Raw genomic sequence first — 25244 nt, forward strand, 5'->3', positions numbered from 1 at the left:
TTCATTCTAGCTCAAAAATTAACTCTATCGGCCAGCACATTGGTAATCAGTGAATTTTCCCTCTCTAAAATCGGTACCGGTATCGGTCTCAAAAATCCCATATTGGTCGGGCTCTACTCTTTACAATTGTGGTAAGAAGAATAGCATTTCAGAATGCTATTCTGAGATGCGGGTTGGCGCTGTTTTGGCGGCACAAGGGGGACCTACACAATATTAGGCAAGTGGTTTTAATGTTGCGGCAGATCGGTGTATATTGTGTATTAAAGAACTTCCTTTTGATGAGAAATTGTGCAAACATTTAAAAAAAAAAAAAAAAAAACGGTTATTTTATCAAATCAAAATTATATTGAATCATGAACCTCATATTGTATATATCGAACCGAATCGTGAGATAACCATATCATCCCATCCCTAGTGGTGTCATTTCCTATAATAATTTTCCAAAGCACTCTATTTGATGCTAATTATTGCCCAAACCTTGCTTTGGTTCAGTCAGAGGTTGCTGACACTGATGAGCTCCTTAAAAATGCACTTCATTACAGCAAAACGTTTGCATCAGCTTCATAAAGTCACTCATTCTTGAAGAGATTACTTTGACGAGCTCAGTATAAACAATCATATTCAAATTTCAAAAGGTTTGGACTGCAAGGTCAACAAATTATGATAATGAAGTCCAAACAAAGTATTAAGTGCTTCAAAATTTGGATCTCAACTTAAAAGCCCTGTTGGACCTTCCTTTCAGAACTCTTTGAGAGATGCTCCATTAAATACACAAATGCTATGAGTTTGTGCATCTCTCTCATACACGCAGTTGTGTTTCATGTGTGAAGCGGACCTAGGTCAGACACACACACCTCTGTGTGACTGCTGAGTGGCAAAGCTTTGTGATCTAAGGTTTTACAGATGGCTTAACGAGCGGGAGAGAGAGAGAGAGAGAGAGTGAGTGAGAAGGAGAGAGACATGTATTTAGACAGGTAAAGTCATGAAGAAAGAGTGAGAAGTTGACATACAGAGAAAGAGAAAATGAGAAAGACAGATAGGAGGAGACAGGTGGAGCAGAACAAAGCACACGAAAGCAGACGAAATGAAAAATGTGGAAAATGAGAGCTATCAAATTGCACAACAACACACAGTCTCTCTCTGTCTTTCTCTCTCTCTACTGAACAGCTCTTGTTTGGTGTAAAACAGCCTCAACATGAAAGGAGTATTTTCAGTTCTTATAAATCCATCCAAACAACAGATAAACAAGAGCAAAAGAGAGATAGACAATAGAAAGGAAAACAGACAGGACACCGTGGCTCATTGAGAGCCAAAGTTCAGTAAAAGCTCAACTCTGACCCATTCTTGTGACCAAGCAGGACCTTGATGGACCCATAGATCCATTTTAGCCTTTGTATCAAACAATCCAACACACACAGATCATTCAGCACCCTCAAACACTCCAACACATCAGTTTCACAGGAATCTTGATCTACATGCTGCCAACAGCCCTGCCTCATGAATATTCATTAAACTCATTACCATACAAGTGAGAAAAAAAACACACACCAGATTGTACAGAGAGAGAAACACACAACACAACCACACACACACCTTTCCCCAGCAAAAACATTCTTTAAATGCAAACATACACTTTATTTCTTTATTTCCACTGCAAACAAAAATCCCTGTACACAAGTTTCAGACACTTTTTGTAAAATGCTACCTTCGAGTAGTATACAGAGATAGAAAGGCATCAAGACATGGCCAAATCCAATGTTCACGTAACATCCTGTCCATTTAGATGCATCCGTCTGGTCGATTTTTGAAGGCAGCATACATTAGGGCTGGGTGTTGATACAGATTTCTCAATTCAATCCGATATAGATTCACAAGCTCTCGATTCAATTCTGATTCGATTCCAATTCATTTGGGTATATTTGAGTTATGTCCATTTTTTTTACAATAAACCTCTCAGCTAATGCTGTTATTTATACAGGTGACCTTCTAACGTGCATGTTACAACAATATTTATTTTACAAATTTTATCTTTAGCTTTTCGTCATTTTGGTTATATTTTAGCTTTTTAAAAATGTACAAATTCCATATATTCCATCAACAAATATTATGTCTTGAAATTGCATATATTTCGTATATATTAGGGGCTGGGTATTGATTCAGATTTCCCGATTCGATTCAATTTCATTTCACAAGCTCTTAATTAGATTCCCCTTTCAATTCGATATTGATTCATATGGGTATTTCATAGGGGTGCAATGATCCATCGATCTGGATCAATGCATTGATCCAATAACTAACAATCCAATGTCATCGATACAATGTGTAAATACCGATAGACATTTTTTTTTAGATGCACCTTTATTTTAATACTCATGTCAGCCACGTCCATACGCATTTCTGTCAGGCAATGAGGCAACTTTATTACATTAATTTCACTTTATGAGCACTAAATACACTTTTTATGTGGGACAAGGATGAGTGCAGGGTCTGTGAAGCCAAATTGCGCTCTGCTATCCATGCGTGCGCGTCAACTGAGCTTCTCATGAAAAGCAAGCTCCAGACCAGTGACAGGATCAGAAAAAATAAGCTGTCATCAAACGAGTGATGATCACTTGTGTGTGACGTTATTTTTTATATTATTATCTGTATAATTTTTTTCAACATCTGAAGTACCTTATTTTGTTGTGGATGTCCCAATGTGGGGAAATATGGGATCGCAGGCCAAGAGAACCGATACAAGATCGTATCATGATAAAATATCCGATTTACACCCCTAGTATTTCAGTTATAATGTCCATTTTGCTTACATGTGATAGAAAATATCCCTCAGCTAATGCTGTGAATTATACAAGGGACCTTCTTATTATAGGGACATTACGAAAATATTTTTACAAATTATATTTTATCATTATTTTTTCATCATATTGGTCACATTTTAGCTTTTTAAAAATGTACAAATCCATGTATTCCATCAATAAATATGATGTCTTGAAATTGCATATGCATATATTTTAGTCGTAAAATTTGGTCGCATATAGGGCTGAAACAATTAGTCGACGTTATCGACAACGTCGACAATAAAAAATTGTTGACAAATTTTCGTTGTTGAATAGTCGTTTGATCTCATTTAATGTAACGACATCACATTAAACTCTAATGATGACACACGAGAGCAGCACTGCAGCTTGCGCCTGATGGAGGAGAGGAAGAATTACACAGCTCACAGTCCAGATGCACTCTAAACTTTCCAAACAACTTCAGGTGATGCAGATCGCAAAGTATGAGGGAATTATAATGCAAAAACACAAAATAAGTAAATACAGAGGAGTTAAGTGCCTTGCTCAAGGACACAATGGTGGTGGCTGTGGGGATCGAACCAACAACCTTCTGATTACCAGTTATGTGCTTTAGCCTACTACGCCACCACCACTCAGCCCTAGTCGCATATGTTTTATTCACATTGTAAAAAGTTGCTTATAGAGTAAAAAAGACTTATCTTGGGATTTAAGAACCGATATCAAGATCATTCAAATGAAGCTCACAAAGCATCTGAGAATCTGTATTTTTTCCCACCACTAGCACAGATGTACCCTTCGCTCCCTTTGAAGTCCCCCAATCCTGTATGTTCGGTTTGGTAGTTGGTTAAAAGAAGTAATTTAACTTACACGTTGAAAAAAGTGGACTGTTATGATTCAATATCAGTCAAGAAATAAGCATTGTCATCAATAAATATTTTCTTGGTTATCTCTCTAAAGCTCACTTGTATTTAGGACTGCAGCTAATGATTATTTTGATAATCGACTAATCTAATGATTATTAGAATGATTATTCGACTATTTGGTCGATTATTGCAATGATTAATCATTAGCTCTTAACCAACAATTCAGCTTGTGCCTTGACTTAAAAGATTGTATTAAACGAGCTTACTAACAATAAAGAGGACAAAATCATTTTTTAAAAATACCTCTAAATAACATTCATTGAATTACAAGAAAAAAAATCTATGAATTTTTATTACGTTTTATGGGGTTGAGGGCCTGGTAGTGCCGGCACGTCCTGCTGGATTTTTTCCGCATAACAGCGGAAATGACTTAATACTCCGTCGTATTTGGGCATACAGATAATTGTAAGACATCATTAGAAACCATAAAGGGTCTACTTTTATTTGTGTACACTCACAATAACAACAAAACCTTGTGCTTTTGTAAAATAAATAAAATAAACAGGGTGCGCTTTCAGCAGTCTCTGTCTCCGCGAGCATCTTTCTGAAACACGTCACAAAAATGAAGTGAAACTCTGCGAATACTTATCACACAAACATGAAACATATGTCTAAAGAAAGCTTAAAATGTCTACTTTTAAATAAAACAATTCAAATTTAAAACAAATATTCTCCTGCAATGTAATCTGTATGAAACTAAAGAGATGTACAGTTTCTCCTGGCTCAGATCATTATCGCTAATGTGATCACACCCACCAGCAGAGCATGCTATTCATACGGTAATGTGCTGAGGCGGTCTATGCAAATGGTAAACGCCCCACAACAATGCCTTAAAAAACATCAAGTTTCATCATCAGATTCATTCACTTTTCTGCGCGTTTGGAAGATGGCACGCAACACAGGTGAGGAAGCTCTACAGATGGTCCTGGATAGTGATGAAGAGTTCACATTTTCCTCAGAAGAAGAGCGGGACTCCGACAATGAACGTTTGCATTTTGAAGAGCGACTTGATCCAGCCGAGGATACAATTTCAGATGAGTAAGTCTTTACTTACATTAGTTGACATGCTATTTTATATAAACATGTACATATTTTACTAGTTGGACTATTTCCAGACTTGCCAGCCAGGATTCAGAGTATTGACATTTGAAATATGTCCTAACAGGCAAGTTTTAGTTACATTTAAATGTTGTTTTGGCTAAAGCAGGTATTAAAATTGTAAGCTGTATGATATAAATATGACATGTAATATGATATAAAAGTAATATGAATGTTTAGATTATATTTTAACTAGTTTTATCATCAACGAAACTTGTGCTCGCAAATATCTGTTCGGGTATAAATGTGTAAAATGTGCTGTAAATATGCCCGGTTGATGAAGTGCGCGAATGAGTAAATGTTTGCGGTGTGCTATCTCCGGTAATGGACCACTGACAGACATATACGGTACGCGTCTATACCCATTAATTTTCCACCATTTATGCATATAGGCTACTGGTATTATACTTTGGAATATATATGTAATAATAGTTTTCAACTTTTTTTTTTAGGAATGTGGCTGCACCACTCTCGCCTTCACCTGCCATTCGCACTAGGAGGGCACGCAGCACCCCAATTTTACCCACTATTTTACAGATGTTAGTTTAATTTTGTTTATATAATTAGTGATAATACAGTATGTGCCTGTATGACTTTACAATTTATTTATTTATTTTTTTTTTTTGAAAGGAATGTGGCTGCATCACTCTCACCTTCACCTGCCATTCGCACTAGGAGGGCATGCAGCAACGTAATGGAAAGAGTAAGTACACATTTACCCATTATTTTACAGATGTTAGTTTAATTTTGTTTATATAATTAGTGTTAATATAGTTCTTTGTGTAATAAACATGCTCACAGTTGTTTGTTTGTTTGTTTGTTTTACAGCTATAAGAATAATAGTGATCAGACACCTGTTGCAAAGAGGGCCAAACAAACATTCAGGCAAGCAACAGGCAGTCCACTCTCTGTCATGGAAAACAGAGACAGATATTGACATGGTTCCACAGACTCCGAGATTCCTGCCTGCACGGGAAACTGGACCACAGCTGAGTCCTTTGCTGTATTTTGGATCAAATAAATGCAGCCTTGGTGAGCAGAAGAGACTTCTTTTAAAAACAGTTTTAAAAAGCTTACCGATCTAAAACTTTTAAACGGTAGTGTAGGTCTAAAGTCTTTATGTAAAGAAAAAGTATAGTCAGATTATTTCTTTTAACTTAAAACTGATTTTGTGAATAAGCTACAAACAATACATTCAATCATTACATCTCACATTCATTCTCTCTCAGTCACATTCCTCATAGGCCCAGGGGAGGGGTCTTTGTCTCCTCGGGTGTGAATGACATTAATATTCATGATCATTCACGCCTCCTCGCATATGGCCTAACACCAAAAATGTCTTACAAAAGTTAAATAACTATACTGTTCCGTATGGATGAGTGATCAGGATGGTTTTCACATCATTTTGTAGCAAAAACTCTAGGCTATATGATCCAGTTCTCAAAAGTCTTGTGAACAAATTTTTAGTATGTGTTATATGGCCTTATTTCAGTGACTTAAAATTTTTGTTTTTTCAAAAACCACGCATAAAATGTTATTTTCTCAAAAATACAAACATGTACATACATGTTGCTCACATATTACTGTAGCCCATTTGTACTGTATTTGTGCTGAATACAGTGTTATCAGACTTTAGCCATTAATAAGTTTTTAAGCAACTGAAAAAAGCACAAATGTCAAGGCATGTCAAAACTTCTCCAGGGCCCAAAAAACCCTCAGACCCCAGAGGGTTAATGGAAACAAAATCTGATTACCTGTGGCACAAGAATGCTATGGCTGAATCACAAAATGCTGATAAAACACTTGCATTTGTGATACTGCTTAGAGATAATAATAATTATTATTATTATAATAATAATAATAATAAAAACCATTTAATATTATATAATTGTTATGAGTATTAGTGCTACTTTTTGAATATTAAATTTTTATACAGGAGTTATATTTTTCTGTCTTCAATTTCACGCATCCGGTTGAATAGAGCTTTAATTTAAGCAGGACTTTTATTTTGACAGACCTTTGAGTTCTTCCTGTTTTAGACGGGTTTGTTATATCAAGCTTCCCATTAATGCAGGGATAATCCCGTCATGACTGAAAACTCTGAGCTTCACCGGAAAAGTTCATTTAAGTGTTAACAGCCATTTATACTCTAAACACACTGCATGAAAATTAAGCATCAGCAGTGTGTGTTGCGTTTGTGTGAGAGTGTGAGCATGCGTGCACCCGTGTGTTTGTGTGTGTGTGTGAATCATATGACAGAGCAGAGCAGCACCTCTTGCTCATTCTGTATCGTGCAGCATGTGACTGTATAATATTTAATTAAATTACATCCTTCTGCTGTTTAATGATCACACTTGGCCATATCCAGAGGTTTTTTTAATTTTATTTTCAATTTATTTCTTGTCATTGATTTAATCTCAAAACTGTCACATCTCATATAATTTTGCTAATGACAGCATACTGTAATATGGTACTGAAATTAGCAACAAGATGATATTGTACCATTTAAATTTTTTTGGTATTGCGATACAACCCTACTGTCTGGACATGAAGGCAGCAGTTTTCAGTTTTGGATAAAGCCTAAATGTCTTGCAGGTCATTCATTCATGGGTGAGTGAGAGTGTTTTTTTTTTTGTTTTTTTTTTGTGTGCGTGTAAGATCAGACCATCCTGGCTGTTAGTAAGCTAGAATCACAGTCAATAGTTGCTCTGCTATTAAACAGTCCAACAGCCGATACATATGCCCACCTGCTATTCCTCTCTCCCCCTCAATCACAAATCTCTTGCCAAAAATAAAAGGTCAGTTTCAGAGAAACTGAAGTCAACTACATGGCCAATAGTATGTGTACGTCCCCTTCCAATTAGTGGGTTGGCCATTTTAGCTATACCCATTACAGGCGCCTAAAATTAAGCATGCAGCCATGCAATCTCCTTTGTCAAACAGTTTTAGTAGAATATTTTTTATATGACATCAGCCCTGTGTGACATCAATGCTTTAAACTACTTATGCAATAAGTGCAGTCACTGGAGCTGAAATAATCTACCTTCATCTTATTCACACACACAAACGGAACAAGGTAAAAGCTGTTGAAACAGGACCACACTATGAAAAAAAAAAAAAGATATTTCCTTTATCTTTTGACATAATAAAATTTGATGTGTTATGTAGGGAGAATTCAGGTCTATTTGGACTGTCCATGACAGTCCTATCATTGTCGGAAAGTGGCCAAATTAACCTGAATTCACCCTTCAAATAGTCTAACATTCACAATGTAAAACTCCCTCCCCATACCATTTATTAAACTAAGATGCAAACATGGGTCATATTCAGAAATGGATGTAACAACCATGAGGACATGGGAACTAGATTCAACCCGCCCTGAAGAACAACAGTGTTCACACTACTGCAGTACATGGAGGCTATCTGATCATAACAGATGTCATTTACATATGGAAGTCTTAAAGGTACAGACAGCATCAAAAATAGCCTGTTTAATTAGTAAGTCTAACCAGACACACTGATCCAGTTTATTCCTGTCTTTGGCTCTTTATACATGTAAATATAATCAGACACACACACACACACACACACACACACACCCCTCCTCACAACACACAGAGAAGCTCAGACATTGAGCAAGAAAATATTTTAGCCCTAGTATGGAAACTCGCACAGACATGTACGACCCCAATCCATATTTCAGTTTCCACAGTCTCGTGTAAACAAATTCAATCGCCGCTACGTTTCCTCAGGGCAACCGTCTGTGTGAAAAATGAGCCCAGTCTCACCCACACGTCCGGTACGTCCATACAATGCAAGTGATTGGTGGTCAGGCCTTTGAAGCTCCAAAAAGGAGATAAAGTCAGCATAACAGTAATCCATACGACTCCAGTGGTTTAATTAATGTCTTCTGAAGCAATCCAGTTGGTTTTGGGTGAGAACAGACCAAAATATAACTCCTTTGTACATCTTGCCATTGCAGTCTCTAGGCATGATCATGATTTCAAGCTTGATTACACTTCCTAGTGCTTGACGCATGCACAGAACGCTAGATGGCACTATAGGAAGTGTAATCGAGCTTGAAATCATGATGGCCACTGAGACAGCTGTCAAGATGTTCAGAGACAAGCGTACACTACACGACTTGCCGTCGGCACTCTGTGACTCACAGTCTTGTTTTTCGTTGTGCTGATGCACACAATACAGGACTGTAGTGTCTCAACCACACGACCAGTCGCCATGTGTACACTGGTATTACGATGCGTTTTGGGTGATCCGATCACAAGTGTACAAGCGAGACACATCACTGTTACACCTGGTTGTCTTTTTTTGACCACCTGTGTTCAGATTGAGGAGAGAGTCTCTGATTTCATTAGGACATACATCAATCATTACGTCTGTGTATCACAGAATGATAATAAAGTGCAAAAAGTAAAAGAAGAAACCGGCACACAGTTTCTCTTAATTATTCGCAAACATGATGTTTAGAGCAGAACTCCGAGTTATTTTAGATCAAACAGATCACCCAAAATGCATCTTACAGTTAAGATAAAGAGAACGGCTCGTGCCCATTTTTCCGCTTATTGGCACCATTTGCAAAGGAAAAAAAATTTAAAAAGAGCTGAAAATAATTTAGGGAGTAGGGAGATGTGGGTGATGTTGTATTTTATTTTCTAATTATTGTCTTCTGTTACTCAATGCCTTGCTATCCTTTTTCAACAAACATGGAAGAACGGCTCGTGGCCGTTTTTACACTTACACTCAAAAATGAAGTCATTACCCTTATGTGGCAGACCTCTGCCTTTCTTATGGAGGAGGAAGTGGGAGCTGGGTAAACATCCAAATGCAAGACATTTATTAACACACACACTTTTCAGTGTCACATAACTTTTCAGCACCCCCTCAGACACACACACAGACAACTTTGTGCATCTCTCTCTCTCTCGAACTGTGGCTCTGGCTCTCTCCCGGCTAACTGCGATAATTCTCCCCATCCATCCATCCTTATCGCTCGGCCACGCCCTGCTCACCATACCTTACTTAAATGAATTTGAGAATATTTTTAAAGCAATTTAATCTATTTCATTCAAATTAAATCAGTTTAATTGAGCCAACATAATTTAGTTGCATTGTCAAATCAATGCAATATGGTTGGTTTAACTCAACTTTATTAGATTCAATAATTTTTTTTATGTTTGTCCAACTTAATTTTATTAATTTACTAAGGTTTATTTAATTAATTTGAACCAGAATTTGCAACAAAACTTGCAAAATATCGAAACAGCACCGCAAACCAGAAATGTGTTACTTTGCAAGGCATAAAATTGCATGTACAAAATCAATGAATTTAAAGCTTAAGTATGTCATTTCTGCACTACTAGCACCACCAAATGGAATTGCAAAACTAAAGTTGTTTTTAAACAGATTTCCGAATACAGCTCCTGTCTTATGATTAAACGAACAGATAGTCCCACCACAAACTCAAACAATTAATTGAGTCAGCCCCAGGCCAGCATCCTTATATTATATTATATTAGCCCTTTTACTGCTAACGTTAAACATGTTAATGCAGCTTCACCTGCCAGTTCACTGTTCACCTACTACGAGTAGCAATTTAAAATCAGACATTAAGGCCCATGTTACACATAACTTCATCTTTTTAAAGCCACAATCTGCCTTTTAGCTCATAATACAGGAGACATTGTGCATATGTGCTTGTTTAATGGGTAAATATTATGCTCGCATTTTATCAGCACACTTATTAAACAAAATAATGATCCATGTTTATTATGCTCAAGAAAGCCATTTACTATGGTTAGTGTTAACATTACTGATTATTTAAAAACAACAGCTTTAAAAAAAAATTATAATGACAATCTGAATATTTCAGCAAAGCAATCTCTCTCTTTCGCAGTCTGCCGCACGGTCTCGGCTTTGTTCATAAATTACAACTGTTCATCATTCGAGGCAATTTGGTGCGTAATATCTTTGCTTTGATGGAGCTGCTGACTAATTGATGGATTACTTATTTCAAATAGCGGAAACTGCCTAGCCATTGTTGTTGTAGTAAATCTCTCCGCGATGAAAGAAACCATCACATTTCCACTGGACTTTAATCAGTGCCTAATCAATGCAAGAAAGAGTTCATTCAGAGACACTCCATCAGCTCCAATTTTCACAGCTGATAGTTACAGGTAAGAATCCATCATTGCTGACACCTGCTGGGAAACTGTTGTCAGGTACATCAACCCTGGAGGGAAATACAAATGCAGTCTTATTCTGACACTGACTTCAGATGCAGCCCAAAACAGCCACAGACTTAAGCAAGTTATTACTGTAAACATATTTAAGCACCACTATTCTGGGTGTTTCGAGATGTTCGCAAAAATCTAATTACATAAATTGTATTTAAACGCTGGAATGAAATGTCTAGAGTCTGGATGCGACAATGAAACCATTACTTAAAAATAGTGACACTTAATGTGAGCAAACAAATAACAACAATACTTTGAGAATGCTTTCACTAGGGCTGTAAAATTAAAATTCGAAATTTGAATAATCATCTAATGTAAGAGAAAAAAAAATGCACATTCGAATGCTAAAATGAGCATTCAAATATTGGATGCGTGCCAAGAACTGACAATGACTTACATTCTTGGACTAAAACAGATGCAGTGCAATGAATAAACAGAACATGGGTGTCTCACGACACGTTTTAAATGCTGAATTTCCTTTTAAATTGACAAAGTGTCTGAAAAAAATGCATAGTTTCTTCATGAGACGCTCTTTTGAAGCGTCTCTTTTCCTGATATTACTTTTGATTTGAGAATATAAACTGGCTAAATCTTTTGACTTCATGATTTTGTACACATTTGTAAACAGCCAAATATGTTCTTTGCAATAAACAATCGCTATAACAGTGCTGAGTGGTTCATAGTGATTTGTTGCGCTTTCTTGTGGACATAGGAGAGAATGTCAATTTAAAAATCAAACGTCTTGGAGATTTTTACCACTGCCTGGAATAATGTCTTAAAAATTAGAATATAATTCGAATATTGGAAATATTTCAGTGAAAAATTCTAATTTAATTTCTCAGCACTAGCTTTCACCCCTAAAGCAATACACTGAAGCAGGTTGATGCCAACTTGTACATGACTTCACACTTGGTTTGATTGCTTGTAATGAAACAGAGTGCGTTACCGCAAATTGGTACAATTGCGTTCATAACAGCAGCGAACCGTACAGGGGTTTGTCTGAAACATACCCCAGACCACCTTTTCAATTGGACTCGGGTGCGGTTTGTGGGTGCGTACCAGAGTTCGGAAAACAGCGTTCACATCATACAAACGAACTGATCTTCACATTATTCAAACCCAGGTGCGCATCAAAAGTGCTGGAGAATTCAAGTTGGAATATCCCACATTCGACTTGAATGGAACGTAGCATGAGTATCTCACTAAACTCCGCCTCTGACATTGACCCCACCTCAATCCCCACTTGGCCTTCTTTGGCCCCTCCCGTGGATCATCGACACCAACGGTGACTTACCCCATTTGGTGGTGCATGATGGGGTTCACCTGAACCCAGTGAAGAGCTTCATCACCGCTGCCTTTAAACACCGACTGCGCCTCTCCTCGGGAGACTGATCTCAACCTGCTGGCATCTTCGCAGGTCCATGAATGTAACAGGGAGCGTCCGGTGCGAGTTAGATGCATTGTCGGACCCGCAGCCAGGAACCCTGGTGCGAGTTAGATTCGTCACCGGACCCGCATCCAGGAACACACGTCGCAGCCGACCGGCCAGGATGCTGGGCCGCTATTCCCCTCTAGTGCCGGGGCCCAGGGAAACCGGGCCGTTCGAGTGAAGGTGCCGCCCCACACGCCAAGGAGGGGAGCACGTCGCAGCCACTGGGACCCCGCCCGCTATCACCTGGACCTTCCCCTATCTTCACTACTCTTCCTTCACATAGCCCTTTCCACCACGAAGGCCCTAGATTCCCCTTTGTTTTGGACACTTCAAATAAATGCCTCTCCGAGGCCTGACTTCACACCCACTGTGTCCGTCTCTTGCTCACCCTGCCAGACAGTGTTGTCAGATTTTACTGTTTATTTGAAATGTTATTTTATCGAAATCTTGACCAACCGTTTTGGAGATTTCAATCTCTTTTCCCGTTCAAGTAGGTAGGAGCTGCACTTTCATGACGCTTGTTTACATAGAAAAATATTTGCCCAAACTGCCCAAGAGCATTCCAAATACGGCCACCGAGTGGATTGACTTCCTTGAAAAAGAGGCTTTGTTAAAAGGATCCAGAAATATATTTGGACCGTTCTAATACCCTTGTTTTTGTTTACATTCTTGAAATGGTCTATATTTGTGGGTTTTTTATTAATTTGGTGTCATTATGCATGCCAGAGTGAGCGAAACATGCACCTCTGTGCGTTGCATGCCGGAAATCAGCAGATGTACATGTCCAAGAGATATATTATTGGATGCTCACAAACAAATTTTTTTTTTTTTGAGGACACAGCTGGTTACACGCACATATATTAAAGGCACCTCATCTCTTCTGTGTCCCACAACATTCCCCTGTCATTCATGGTGCACAATGTGTGTTTGTTTTTGTGCAACTGATGATGTCATCAAGCTTAAATCTGCAAAAAAAAAAGTTATTTTACTTCTTGAAAAAGTGCGGACCCGAGAACAGGTTTCTTTCTCACTCATGCAAACCGCATCACAGTTCAATTGCAACCAAGCTCTGACCACCTCCTACAGGTAGTCTCGGGTTCGGTACCACAGTCCGCAAAACAGCTTTCACATTACCAACATTTCAAGCTAACCGTGATCTGTTTCGAATTAAATTGCCAGTGTGAAAGCCATTAAAGTCAAAGTCATTATCCGGAACTTGTGGGAAAAGCAAATAAATGTTGCATTGTACCATTTTAAAGAAGAAAATAAAATGGAGAACTCGCTTAAACTGCCAAGGACTCTTTAAAACTCCTAAAACAGCGGGAAGTGGGTCAGACATTTTTTCAGTACGTATGCTAAAATGCCAGAATAAACATGAAAATGAAAGAAAAAAGTGTGTGCAACAGCAGATGGCAGAAGTTTGATGTGTTTAAAAAGAAAAACAGACTCGGAGTTCAACGAATCAGACACTGTTGTGGTTTTATTATTTCATTTTTAGGGTTAAATCCTGGGCATCAGACAGATTAGAAAAACATGTATCTCCAGAACTTCTTTTGATGGCTGCATTAACTATGCATTTCCACGCTCATACTCCCACACACTCAGGAGTTGCTCATATTGATGTGACACCAGTGTTTATGCAAGACACTGGGGGCTTCACCATATCCAATGTCAAATGTGTTCCTACAAACTTAGCGTAACATCACATTTTCCCTGAGTAAATTACCAGCTGCGGACCCAGAGCCCCCTGAAACAACCCCCACACCACAGCCACCCCAGGCAGATCAACCTGACAGCTGTACCTATTTCCTGCAATGCAGCAACCCATTCAACACGTCTACGTGAACGCGAGCGTGAACGCGCCCCTGCAGCGCCAAACCGCGCATGCGTACAACAACAGCCCCACTATCTGGCAGGATGCGGGCGGTAGAGAGGACGCGTGCGCAGAAAGATCCTTCCATTCACAAATAATACGGGATTAGTATTTAGCAAAGCTCAGGCCTATGTTCAATAACAATTTAACTTGAATTTAAAACAATACACGAACACTATTTACACGAATGCGTGGACAGAGTTAACTTTAAACACATCTCACAAAGCCAGATATGGCGTTTGACCACACAACTCACACATGCAGTACACACTTAACAGCTATAAACTAACCACAACATACTGAAGCAGGTGGAAGAGACAATCTGCTTTTTTAACATGTCAGTTGTCATAGGAACTCACTAATTTGACTACAAAACCTCAACCGTCTATGTATTAAAATATTACACTGCAAATAGACAGAACTGAGCAGATGAAACAATAAAAGCATGTTTATTGGTATTATATAAGACTCATTAAGTAACAGAGCTGGCAAGCGCAACAAGAGGCTAAGCTAGTTAGCGCCACAACAGCAGCCCGAAACAAGCTCAAATTCAGCCGACCCAAAACGTCTAAACGCACTTATGTCGCGTTTACGGTGCCAAATGACTGGTAACATCGAAATATAAGACATTTCATGAAGTGTAATGTTGTGTTTGGGTTTAAAAACGTACCTTTTTTGAAGGTAGGCTCTTTTACTGTATCTGATATTTTTCTGTGGAGCGGCTTCACGTCCGGGTTAAATGACTGATGGAGCGCGCACGTACTCGGGTGCGCGCAATGTGGAATACCTGTCTACAGTATCTTCTGTGGGCAAAATTAGTGCGAATAGATCCAGATCCCAAATTAACATGAGACCACTGAAATTTAAAATCTATGCGCAGAGCTTTATTCATACACTTCCTGTCTGATCTTATGTCATATGGAAATAATAATTGCTGTCATAAATTGCAGATTGTTACTGGCGGACACTCAGTCCGAAATAAAAAAGAAATCATAGCTTTGAATACCATATTCAAGAGTTGTCTGTGTATTTAAATTTTAAAGAATTCTCAATGCTCTATTAGAGATATATATATAATATAATACAATTCAATAGAATTAAATAAACATTCAACTAGACTTTAGTGAATGTTTGTTTATTGTATTTAATAAAATTATAAGATACAATTAAATTCAATAGAATAAAATAAACATTTAATTACTAGACTCGTATCTAGTGAATGTTTGTTTTATTGTATTTAATTTGAGTGTATTTTATATTGTATTTTGTATTGTATATTGTATGATTTAATATAATTACAGGTGCAATTTAATAATTTTTAAATATAAAGTGAACCACATAGTATGCCTAATCCAAGACAAAAATGTTTACCTCTACAAACATTAAAACATAATGGACACTATTTACTTTTGCATTGCATGTTCCTAATTTTCTGCAAGTCATTCCGAAGGGAAAAAATTATAATTTAATCAAAATCAAGTAAACTGCTTCATCTCTTAATTTTCATAATTTTATTTTGCAAGAAACTTGTTCATACACAAATCTAAATTCCTGAGTAGTAAGCCCTTTGCTGTATAAAGCTATAAGAACTGTTCATTGTGTACCCTTTATAATGTTTTTACACTTTTATAGTCCATAATTATTTTGCTTTTTGTAATGATTTGTATTTAATTTTAGTGTATTTTATTGTATTGTATATTGTATGATTTAATACCTTTACTGGAACCTTTTACTCGTTGTTTTTAATATAATATGAAATTATAATTATTTTATTTTAATAATATTGTATTCAAAATATTCTTGCTATTAAATTACTTCTAAACTGATTAATCAATTTATATAATAATATTTTTATTATTATTATTATTATTATTATTATTATTATTATTACATAAATTAATAAAATATAAAAGCTAAAAAATATGTTTCTGTTAGCTGTGACGTTTGGGCGAACTTCTGAATTTCTTTAAATTAAGAGGAAAAAGTTCCTCATGTCATATCTTCACTACCAGTCAAAACTTTTGAAACACTTGACTAAAATGTTTCTCATAATCTTAAAAATCTTTTGATCTGAAGGCGTATGCTTAAATGTTTGAAATTAGTTTTGTAGACAAAAATATAATTGTGCCACCATATTAATTTATTTCATTATAAAATGAAATATTGATGACTTGGACCAAATAATAAAGAAAAGCAGCCAATAAGTGCCCAACATAGATGGGAACTCCTTCAATACTGTTTAAAAAGCATCCCAGGGTGATACCTCAAGAAGTTGGTTGAGAAAATGGACATGAGTACATGTCTGCAAATTCTAGGCAAAGTATGACTACTTTGAAGATGCTAAAATATAACACAGTTTTGATTTATTTTGGATTTTGTTTAGTCACAACATAATTCCCATAGTTCCATTTATGTTATTCCATAGTTTTGATGACTTTACTATTATTCTAAAATGTGAAAAATAAAATAAAAAATAATATATATATATAATAAAAATGAGTAAGTGTTTCAAAACATTTGACCGGTAGTGTAGCTGAAAGTGTTTATGAGACAAGGGCGTAGAATTTATTAGGGACGCTAGGGACATGTCCCTACCAATATCCAGCAACTACTGAAATGTCCCTTACAATAATTTTGATCAAACAGTTAAAATATATAACCACTGTTGTCCGTCGGTGTCTTGTGGTTTTTATTTATTTCTTTATTTATTTTATTTAACCAGGAGTCTCTTTTACAAGAGCGCCCTGGCCCAGACAGGCAGCATCAGAATTTGTGGTGCAAAAACGGTTAACAGATCTCGTTCTCTACTACGAGTCCCACCTCCCTAACCCACGTCGCTAATAGGATTGGCTTTGCCGTTTCTTGCTAAAGTGTGAGAGGCTGTAACTACATTTTATTTATTTATTTATTTATTTATTTATTTATTTATTTATTTATGCGAACAACAATGACATAAGAACATTGCCAAGGGAATACATACAAATACACAAACACAAAATAAAAACGATACATAATTGACACACACATCTTACAACAAATAGAGAATAGTTACAATAAAAAATAAATAAAATAAAATAAAAAAATAAATATATATTTTTTTTCTTTTTAAAGTTATATGAAAATTATAACCAAATCATAAGTTGCTAAACGACATGACATGGACACAGACACTACAGTTGTATTAATACAATAACATACAGACATGAATACACTAGGAAAGCTTCTAAATACATGGACTTTCTTTAAATATTTCTTCATAATATTTAAGGAATCTTAGGTTGTTGTTTTTTTTTTTATTTTTTTTTTTTTTAATTTTTATTATTATTATTATTCGTCATATAATAAAGAGATTTAAGAAGTGAGTTTAATTCAATTTCAAAGTGGGGGAGGCTGTAACTACATCCGGTTGTACGAAGCGCCAAAGCTTCCTCAACTAGATGCGCGTCATGCAGGCTACCGGTAAGTGAGGAAGACACCATCTTTATACCAACAGTTCTGTGCACGAAAATATGGGACAAATCGCGTCTCAAATTGATTCAGGGACAGTGCATTTTTTCAATCACGGGATGAGTGGTTGTGTGTGTGTGTGTGTGTGTGTGTGTGTGTGTGTGTGTGTGTGTGTGTGTGTGTGTGTGTGTGTGTGTGTGTGTGTGTGTGTGTCAATTAGGCTAATTTGGTGATTGAGTCAGGATTGCAGCCACAAAAAAAAAAAAAAAAAAAAAAAAAACTGGACATTAGGAGCTACTTTACAAACAGTCAAAGTGTAAGTCACCTAAAATATTTTCTCAGTTGCTAATGTGTAGAGTCAACAATAATGGTAATAATAATACTTAACTAAAACATAAATGTTTTTCCTCACTGTTCATATGGCATGCATCAATGTGTTATTTTGTCAGGTCAGGTGACAGAAGAAGTCCTGCCAGGTAGTAGTTCAGACAGAGCAGGAAGAGAGGCAGGGTCACAGGTGAGGTCGAACAATGACATGGAGATATGTTAGTAGTGAGATTCAGTATTGTGACAAATGTTAGGCTGATGATGTACTGTATGGTTCATAAGTGTGTGTTTGAAATGAGAGCTTTGAATAGGCACATGTTGCCGTCTCATTGTTCATATGGCATGCATCAATGTGTTATTTTATCAGGTGACAGAAGCAGTCCTGCCAGGTAGTAGCTCAGGTGGAGAGGCAGGGTCACAGGTGAGGCCTAGGCTTGTAACATTGTGATTATAAGAGTAAATGTAGATATTTGTTTGTTCAGAACAACAATGACACAAGTGAGACTGAATGATATTGCTATGTGTAATGTCCACCAGGACAAATTGGACAATATTGATGTGAAACAAATATGCAAACAGTTCATTTCTGTTAAAGACAGGCATGGGGGCCTGGTTAGCTCAGTGAGTATTGACGCCTACTACCACCCCTGGAGTCGTGAGTTCGAATCCAGGGTGTGTTGAGTGACTCCAGCCAGGTCTTCCAAGCAACCAAATTGGCCCGGTTGCTAGGGAGGGTAGAGTCACATGGGGTAACCTCCTCGTGGTCGCGATTAATAGTTCTCGCTCTCAGTGGGGCGTGTGGTAAGTTGTGCGTGGATTGCGGAGAATAGCATGAGCCTCCACATGCAGAGTCAATGCGGTGTCATGCACAACGAACCATGTTATAAGATGCGCGGATTGGCGGACTGAGGCAACTGAGACTTGTCCTCTGCCACCCGGATTGAGGTGAGTAACTGCGCCACCTTGAGGACCTACTACCTACTAAGTAGTGGGAATTGGGCATTCAAAATTGGGAGAAAAGGGGATAAAAAATAAATAAAAAAGACAGGTGTAGGCATGTGTTGGCTTCTTCAAATAGCAAGAAACAAGACAGTGGACACTGAGCTGTGTGTATTTTGGGTGTGGATATAGTTAACTGTATTTTTTATGTTTAGATGTAAATACATATTTACAGATTACTGGCTTCAAAAGGTAGGAGTACTTAAAATGTGTCCTTCAAGGTTCCATTCAGCTAACAAATTTGAGAAAAGAATTTCTTGTGTTCTGTAATTATGGTACTTGGTTATTGGTTACCTGGACTACAATATCAGGTTATGCCTGTAAGTGCTCTCCATACATTATGTATATGTACTGTGATGCTCATGTATGAGAGATGTTGACGATTGCACCATGGACAGAGTAAAGTTTAAGTTAAGTCTCTGTTAAACAGCCTCCTTGTCGTCATTAGTTACCTTTAACTTATAACATTACAGAATTCATTAATTAACATATTCTTGTAGTCAATATAGACTAAAAACGTTAACCCTCTCTCTCTCTCTCTCTCTCTCTCTCTCTCTCTCTCTCTCTCTCTCTCTCTCTAATTCAGTTTATAGTTCATTCTTGAATCACATCTATTGTGCCATTCTGTGATTCAGTGGTTAGTGTGTGGCTACAGGTTGTTTGTTTCTCCTCCAACCCTGAAGAGCATGGTGTTCCTGTTCTAATCCAGACTCTGAAGGGAGATGTGAATCTGTGCCAGCAGAAATTCATGAAAAGACACTGTGGAAAAATAAATAAAGTAAAATAAAGATGAAAAAGGGTTGGAAGGAAGAAAAAAGGGAATAATATTGTAGAAAAACACATGGGAAAGAGAGTAAAAATTATGCACAAAATAGGAACGTCACTGTTCATTAAATCGAAACGGATGGCTTGAATACACTGTTTCTTATAGAAGTCTTGTGCAAATGTGCTTGATTTTAATATAACTATAAAATAAATAATTACATGGCTATCTGGAATATTTGATTCTGGTTGGTTAATCACTGTATTCTTTGGTCACCAGGCAACCAATTTCCAATTCAACATTAGTTCACTCCACTAATTTGATTAGACATTCAATGTTCTAGGAGTGCTGATGTTTTGTATAACACCAGTGGAATGTTTCACTGTTTGTATCGCTCGGCTTGTTTGATTTGCAACACTGTGCCCAAACATTTTTCAATGGAAGAGCAAAAATAACAAAACATAATAGTTCAGATTAACAGAATTGTATAAAAGCAATATCAAATGAGCACGAGTACAGTGGTACTACATATCAGTATGACTACCCGGGCCTGACAAGGCCTGAGAAAAAGCCAGGTTCAGGTCAGTTTTGCAAGTGTGACTACAGGTTCAGGTCGGGCTTGTAATTAATGGAAAAAAAACAGGCCTACTTACTTTGCTTCGCTCACGCGCTCTCACTCACAAACATGCACGATCGGACGAGTTAGGGGCCGTTCACATGAAACGTGTTTTTGCGTGCATCTGCTCTGTTTTTCCATTGTTTTACTATGCAAACACATGCTGGACAGACATCTTTGACTATTGCACTGGGTCTCGCTGTTTCTTCAGCGTCTCACACAGGGCCACCATTTTTTAGACACCATGTCAAGTTTAAAAGAACTTACATTTTTTTAAAGTTCTCAGGTCACCTGCTTTTTGTTTCATTTGTTGTGTTTTATCTAGCTTGTTCTTAGTGCAGGTGTCACAAAGATTCGACTTTCTGAATAAGTTCAGGCTGCAAAAAGGACTTCATGTGACTGTTGCATTGTTACACATGATTCCAGATTGTTCTGCACCTAGCAAAGTTTTGGCACTTGATAAACGGTAAGCCAATGTTTTTTTCCCCTTTTGCTCTGATGTGCTGAGGGGCTGCAGTGCCTTGTCAAAACAGTATATGTCTACTGTTACAATACTGAAACGAATGTTGCCTACAATGCTTACATAAAATACAGCCTATTGCAACAATATTTGCTTGGAGAAGAAATTATAACGAGAATGAGCGAGTTTGGGTCAGGTTTAGGCTTAAAATCTGACAGTACCGTTCGAGTCAGGTAGGGTTGGGTCGCGATCAGTTTTCATTTTAAGGCCCATGTAGACCTCTACATCACAAGGCTGTGGCCAAATTGCAGACATGTTGCTACTCAGTACAGCAGCATTTTGGCTCATGTGATATTGCTTAATTATATTTATCTGAATTTATGGCTCAAATTTTTGCATACCATTTGATCCCTTTTATCGCAGTAATAGTGCTGGACTAGACTTAAAGGTATAGTTCACCCAAAAATGAAAATTCTCTCATCATTGCCATCCCAGATGTGTACGACTTTTTCTTCGGCAGAACACAAATGAAGATTTTTAGAAGAATATTTCAGCTCTGTAAGTCAGTACAATTCAAGGGAATGGGTGCCAAAATTTTGAAGCTCCAAAAATTATATGTCAGCATTAAAGTAATCCATACGACTCCAGTGGTAAAATACGTGTCTTCAGAAGTTAAATATTTTGTTTGGGTGAGAAACAGATCAATATTTAAGTCCTTTTTTACTATAAATTCTCCTCCCTGCTCTGTTAATCTCCAGTTTAACTTTCACTTTCACATTCACTTGTTTTTTTGGTGATTCACATTCTTCATGCATATCACTCCCTACTGTGCAGGGAGAATAATATCTTGCAAAAAATGACTTAAATATTGATCTGTTTCTCACCCACACCTAACATTTCAGAAGATATCAAAACTTTGGCACCCATTCACTTGTATTTTATGGACATACAGAGCTGAGATATTCTTCTAAAAATCTTAATTTGTGTTGTGCAGAAGAAAGAAAGTCATACACATCTGGGATGGCATGAGGGTAAGTAAATGATGAGAGAATTTACATTTTTGGGCAAACTTTATCTGCAAACTATCCCTTTAATGTTGAACTTGACTAATTAATTTCTTGATCATTGAATCCTCTTTAGAGTTCTTGGTTGTTAATATGTGACACCAATTAAAGTGTGCAAGGCCAGTGTACCCTATCAAATGACACAGTTGACAGTACTTGACAATCTCACATTATTTGAATGTCTTTTAAGAATGTGAAAAATGTCTGAATCACACATGAATGCAGAGATCAAGCATGCAGAATATAGCTGAGATACTCATGGTATTAAGAGTGTAAAAATGCTATGATATTATATGCCTACTCCAAGACATAAAAATGTTGATTAATATCATTTTTAACCATTTCTTTAAACATAAAAACAAAATTGACCCTGTTAACTTTTGCATGTTCCTGATAAAATCGTACATTTCATCAATGCAAGGGAGGAAAAATTATTTATTCAAAATAAAGTAACCTGCTCCATCTCTTAATTTTCATAATTTTATTTTGCTAGACACTTTTTCATACACAGAACTATATTTCTGAATGCTAAGGCAATTTTTGCTGTTCAAAGCTTTCATTGTCTACCCTTTATAATGTTTTTACTTTTTTATAGTCCATGATTGTTTTTTGTTTTCATCTGTCACTTTCACTTTCAAAACTAAATAAATAAAGCACTATAAATAAAGCTTTGACACGACTTTCATTTTCACTTTCTGTCACCGGTCCCTCTTTAATTCACCCTTTCCAACCACCTGGGGGGCCCCGGGCAGTTAATTTGGAGTGGTAGAATGGTAAGAGTGGTATTCTCATTTTTCCATCCTACTGAGAGTTTAATGACCCCACATCATAATAAAAAGACCAAACAAAACATCAATGCATTATGACTGCATAATAATATTTAGCAAGGTAAAGTTTAATTTGTTAAATGTTTATTAAATATTTGTAAATGGTTCATAAGTGATTGTCTCAAAAGTCAACACACTGTGCTAAAACATCACTGGTGTCCAAGTGTTCAATGCAACTGCCTTGCATGTTCTGTCTTAAACACTTCTTTAATAATAATAAAAAAAAAAAAACATTTATGGACTAAGATTGTAAATTGTATGCATAATTTACACTTTAATTGAACAAATTAATGCAGTGTTTCCCAAACTTTTTTCTGCCACGGCACACTTTTTACAATTAAACAAATCCCATGGCACACCTCTATCCCACTGTCCCACATAACCATCGTTGATAGTTTTCCTTTTCAAGAACTTCCATGTTTTCTGTCCATTTTAGTTGCGTGATTACTCGTAATGTTTGAAATTCGGCTATGCAAAAAACACAAGTCACGTAGGTATGGTGTATAATGAGATCACAGGTGGCAAGAGTGCTAATTGGGTAATGAATAAAACAAAAAAAAATGTGCATCTTTTCTTATTTTTAGATTTGTACTTGCAAATTAATTCTTGCGATGCCACAGCAAATAATTTTTTATTTATCTATTTATTTACATGGCTCCAGACTAACATTTAAGAGTGGTAGCACCGGTGTTAAATTCTACAAATGGTCACACCAGCACTTGAGTTGGTCGCACCGGTCCAACTGAAAGAAAATTAGTTTTCTTTCACAGTTTCTTTTTATCAGGATCTTAATGATGAAAATACAGTCATCTGAAGACAAACAATGCCTTTTTCTACAATCAGAGGGCATTAGAAAAGATTTTACACAGAAGGAATGTTCCATTGTATCCATAGTTTTAACTGTGGCATTTGCAATAAGATCTGAGACAAATTTTTCAACCATTTTTCCTAACAGTGCGATTAAACTTTGCAAGAAGTTGCATTGGTGCGACTACAAAGTTGGCTGACTCTCTGATTGTGCTGTCGTTTTTTGTTCCATATGAGAAATATCAAACGGTAAACGTTCCAAACGCGAAAGGAAACAGCTTTCAGATCAGGAAACAGCCTTCTGATCAGCGCAGAGGCACACCTGACAATCTTTCACGGCACACTAGTGTGCCGCAGCACAGTGGTTGGGAAACACTGAATTAATGAATACTTGTACACCTCTGACGTTTTAGTGCTGTGGTGGAATTTTCAGACGGTCCCTTAAAAGCGCTAGTTAATGAAAGCCCATCAGAGCATTTTTAGGCATAATTCTCCAGCTACAACAAGCGTTGACATTTGAGTTCAATGTTTTATGCCTGTATGATATAGTCATATATTCTTTAACATAATTATGCTAATGATATCGTCATAAAATGGTCGGAGACAGAGAAACCAAATGTCAGACGAATAAGGAGCCAACAACATCTGGAGATAAGATCGAAGTTCAGCGTTAGTTTCGCAACTTTGAACGTGCCAGCTCCCATTTCAGTTCTACTTCACGTGGATTATACGTGCTGGTGTAAATGTAAGTGTAAGTTAAGCTACTTTTATAGTGCAATTTCCAACGTTATTATCACAAAACCCGATCTGGATCTGATTTTCTGCCTTATTGAATACACCTGAGCCCAACTTGTTAGAGATCGCTCTTATTTGGCAAGCATTCATTATAAAATATTTTTGTATGTGTATCTGTCGGGTTTTCATTTCTGGAACAACATATAGTACACACTTATGTTATTTATAATGAGGTATTTTTTTCCACAGTCTTTAATGTTTTGCACTGTACAATGCAGAAGATAAATGTAGTGCAACAAGTTTGGCAAAACAAACAATGAAGCAACTCTGATGAAAAAGCACACAGGAACAAATGTAAAGAAACTGGTATGAAGAAACAGCAGCTGGCGTTATACAGGGCCACACCGCACCTGCAATGGCAAATTTATTACGAATACACTTAAAAACATAAAATTGGAACCTTTATAAACTTTTTCCAATGCACATTATTCAGCAATAGCAGAAATTCAAAAATACCCTAATGAAACCCTAGGAGAAGTGCACAGTAAATAGATTGGTAGCAAATACATTTTTTATAATACCACAATTGGAGTCCATCTTTGGCTTCGCCAAATTCACAAAAGCTGAACACCTGCTCTGTATAAATACAATCAAAACACTTGCTGAACCCTTGTCAGTTCTTTCCATCAAGGGAGTTGCAGTCAATGTAACATAGACGATTCATCATTGGTTATCAAAGCTTCATAGTTGTGGCTTGTAAAGCCTGTCAAAGCAGAGCAGAAAACATAAATGGCATGTTAATACACAGTAGTATTGAGCCA

At 36.9% G+C, this 25244-nt stretch overlaps 1 protein-coding gene across 3 annotated transcripts in view; it reads right to left on the minus strand.

The window, feature by feature from the left end:
• spop (speckle type BTB/POZ protein) overlaps positions 1-15127 on the minus strand; it is a 176227-nt gene extending 161100 nt beyond the window's left edge. For 2 of the 3 annotated variants that reach the window (XM_051714740.1, XM_051714737.1), the window contains exon 1: positions 15049-15112. The gene's annotated coding sequence lies outside the window, so the exon portion shown is untranslated. Of the gene's footprint in view, positions 1-15048 lie in introns of all 3 variants that reach the window. The other variant, XM_051714738.1, reaches the window with a different exon arrangement.
• Positions 15128-25244: the final 10117 nt, after the last annotated feature.

The sequence above is a fragment of the Myxocyprinus asiaticus genome, chromosome 13, assembly GCF_019703515.2.
Source record: "Myxocyprinus asiaticus isolate MX2 ecotype Aquarium Trade chromosome 13, UBuf_Myxa_2, whole genome shotgun sequence".
Taxonomy (NCBI): Eukaryota; Metazoa; Chordata; class Actinopteri; order Cypriniformes; family Catostomidae; genus Myxocyprinus; species Myxocyprinus asiaticus.